The following is a 4,300-nucleotide window of genomic DNA, read 5'->3' as shown; positions in this document are numbered from 1 at the left end:
TTTTTATTACATAATTGTGCCGCAGGTAGAAATATATTTTATTTTATTTTATATCCGTCGTCAAACCAAAATGATCCAATATTTAGATTACGATTGATACTGTTCAACTACGTAACTTTGTTATTTTGAACCCAATCCGGAAGACAAGGGAACTTCTGGATCAAGTATTGGACGAAATTTGCTTTCGTGGGGAACTTTTTGAGGGAACTAGCCCGCATTTGGGTTACAAGGAGAGGAAGACTACGAAAACCTACCATGGTTCACCTGACGGCAAGGAAACTCTAGCCTATGATCCGTCTACCATTGATGATAGATTACGTCAGCATTGTGGTCTGTGCGAGCCGAGTGCAGAATTTGTACCTTCCAGCCATCGCTGGGATTCGAAACTGGGTCACCTCATTTGGAGGAGGGGGGGGGAAACTTTATCTCCTGAGCCACCACTAGGTAAAAATATTGCTCTAGGTAAAAATATTGAAAGTGTATAAGTTTGTATAAGTTTAGAAAAACAATTTCATACGGACCGGTGTGGCTGGAGAAAGTTACCGCTCTTATGATCACACATCATACACCGAATAGCCATTACATTATGACCACGCTGCTAATAACACGTAGGACCACCTCAGCCCTCAAAACTGCCAGCACCCGCCGTGGCATTGATTCCACAAGGTGCTGATAGGTAGTCGGAGATATCTGGTACCAAGCGCTCATCACCTGGTCCTGCAATTCTCTCACATTGCGAGGGGGTAGCGTGGCAGCACGAATTTGGTTTTCCAAGTAGGACCACAAATGCTCTATTGGATTAAGGTCAGGTGAATTTGGGGGCCAAGACATGACTTAAGAGTCACTGGAATGCTCCTCGAACCAATCCATGACGATTCGACCCTTATGACATAGTGCATTATCCTGTTGGTAAACACCATACCCCGCAGGAAAAACTGTTGCCATGAATGGGTGAACCTGGTCTGCAACTATGTTCAAATAGCTTACAGACGTCAGGGATTGTTGTATGAGGATTATGGGTCCTAATGTGCCGCATGAAAACATTGTTCCTGGGCGAGAAACCATGAAATCCTGGGCGAGACCATGTTATAGATGGAGGGTGGTCATAATGTTATGGCTCTTCTGTGTATATAATGCCTACTTAAAATACACTATCATAATTATGTTGTTTTTGTATTAACATTTATAACTATAATTTTATATATACTATCAGGTTATAAAATGTAAAGCTTTCTCTAAACTAGACACATTTAAGACAGCATCACTTATAAATACATCGGACAGTAAAATGTTAAGCTTTCAAAACTCTCGAAACTAGATTAGACGAAGTAAAACTTTAAAATTACAATTGAACAGTACCGAAATAACTGGGCAAAATAATACGAATTTATAACGAACTTTGTAAAATAATCCGAACTTTAACGACTAAAGAAAAATAATTTTATGTCTAATAAAAGAAATAAATGTTAAGATTTTCGGAAGCAATATTAATAGGGAATAAAAATGAAACAAATACATTTGTTGGGAGAATTTAAACAATAAATAATGGAATGTAGTAAATTTAAAACACAATTTCAGAATAGTTTAAGTAAAATCTTCTATTTATTTAAAAAAAAATTGAACATAAAAGCTAATAATAGAATAAATAATAAAATAATGTTTCATTTTAAAATGATGAAATATCAAATTACTTTTGAAAAACAAACCTTCCGAAGATGAGAATTTCAAGTTAACAGTCAGTTGATAAGAGGGCTTACAGTTGAAAGCAGCTAGCAGCAACAGTCAATTGAAAGCTTTTTCACATTTTCAAAATCACTGATAAACTGATCATTATTATTAGTTAATCATGATTTCAAACTCACTGATTAACTGATAATAATGCGATAATATGGAATAAGAAATAAAACAAAATTAAAAGAAAAATATAATACAGTTTGAAAAATGTTCGATTAAAAATAGAATAGAATAAAATAAATACATCGTTTTAAAAGTCAAGTTAGCTAACAAGTTTTAATGATAGCTCATTTAAAGAAAAATACTAATAATATTCTTAAATTCCGAATAATAAATAAATCAACTACCTTAAGGAGATGAAACACAAGAATAAGGGAAAAACCAGGGTGAGGTAGTGCTATTTGTATTTAAATTTATTGAAGTATTATTAAGAATTAAAGGGATATTGTAAGGGATAAAGTATTGAAGGGGTAGAAAAAATAGTAATAAGAAAATGTTAATTGAAAAAGTCAGGACAATTTAAAAATCATTTCCCTCAAAACAGAGAAATGTAAATTTTCTTCAAAATAAATAAAAAATCAAAACACAATAACACCTTCTTTTATACTTAACAAATCTGGAGGAGTCCTGATCAGGCCGAAGCAATCTGATTAAGCAACAACCGCAAAAAAAAGAAAATAAATAAATAAAATTGAAAAATAAAAATAATTGAAAATATGAAAAATTGCATTTCCAATTAAAGAATAATTAATCAAAAATATTATTAAATTTTTAATTCAAAAAACTGAATTTTTAAATTTTGTTTTTAAAAATAATGACAGTTTTCGAAATAGCCATAAAATACCATAGCAAAAAAAAATGATGAAAAATAGTCTTTGAAAAACCCATCTGTTATAGTTGATGGTTCCACAAAATTGTTAAATTTATATTTAAAAAATAAAATGATGAAAAATGTACACTTAAAAAATTTTTAATACAAAAAAATTTCATTTTAAGAACTCTCAGAATAGCCTTACAAAAATCTTTTATAGCAGAGCTGTCATGTTTGATGAGTCTCCTCCACGGGAAACAAAAACAGCACTAAAATACTCTCTGTTTAAGTAGAGCACTCACATTAGACGAGTTTCCTTCACAAGAAACAAAAAAACGAAAAAAAAATTTGGTAAATATTTATTATTTGATTCAATAATGATGAATTCAATTTATTCATTATTCAATTCAATTTAATATTCAATAATTCAATTCAGTATTCAATATTAAATTTATTCATTATTCAGTGCAATTTAATATTCAATTATTCAATTCAATTTTCAATTATTCAATTCAATTTTCAATTATTCAATTCAATATCCAATTTATTCAATAATGAATTGTAAAATATACAATTTTGCATAATTTTAATGAATGTAATTTTACATGGCAAAATACAAAATTTGAGGAAAATCGGCGTGAATCGGTTCCTGAGAAATTGATTTTTAAAACAGTCAGGTGCGCAAATTCGATTTCTCAGAAAATATTCGACCAAGTTTGCACAAATTTTGTATTTCACCATGTAAAATTACATTTTTTAAAATGATGTAAAAAATTTTATACTTTACAATTCATAATATTTTTGACCATTGATACATAAAAAAATTAAAAACAGTATATATTTACTAATTGTTATTCTTTGCATGGAATTATATTCGGCTAAACTAATTTTACAATTGTGTGTGAAAAGCTTTCAATTCGCTTAAGAAGTTTTCAAGATATAGCGAAGCATGTAAAAAGTAAAATTAACATTAAGAGGTTCAAACTTCGGATCACTCTCCTGATAAAATCATGGGGTCCATATTTCCCTGATTGTGGCTACCCCTTATATTTTGGGGGACAGAATTCCGAATCCGTCGAAAAGAGATAAGTTTATTCCGAGAAAGAACGTTTTTGTGTCTGATTTCGTAACTTGAAATATCGTCTGCACTAACTAATTAGCATATTTGAGGTCACCCCTCGCGATCCCTTAAGAATGAGTTCTAGAACGTGAAGATACGTTCAAAAGTTATTAAGGGTAGTCCGTTTTTTTGTGGGCGTTGTGCACGTCGCAAGTAAAAAATCATCGGTCATGATTAAAAATAAATAAATAAAATTATTAAATGCTTCTAAATTTTTATTGATCGGTTATTAATAACTGATACTTGCTCAATACGTTAGAAACACTTGTGAGATTACGTGTCTTAATATCGATTATTTCTATAACCTATATTGATAAATAGTGTTGAGATAAACCACTTTTTTGCTCATAATTAATGCTAGTTTATAACAATAATAAGCAATCAGGTAAAATGAAGTTTTTTTCCCACGAAATAGTTGAAAAAATTGAAAAAAAATCATTAGACAATTTTAGTTACGTTTAAACTATAAAATAAAAACAATTCGCGATCGCAACGCTCGAGTACGCCCTCTATCGGGAGCCTGTAAATATCAGATATTAATTTATCACGGTTTCATTTAGTTCCATCAAAGTCATCGGCCATGACGGACGGCATTTTCTTAGCAGCAAAAAAAAATCAAAATTTCCCTAAGGAAC

The sequence above is a fragment of the Parasteatoda tepidariorum genome, chromosome 3, assembly GCF_043381705.1.
Source record: "Parasteatoda tepidariorum isolate YZ-2023 chromosome 3, CAS_Ptep_4.0, whole genome shotgun sequence".
NCBI lineage: Eukaryota > Metazoa > Arthropoda > Arachnida > Araneae > Theridiidae > Parasteatoda > Parasteatoda tepidariorum.
Note: the sequence above shows the minus strand (reverse complement) of the source record.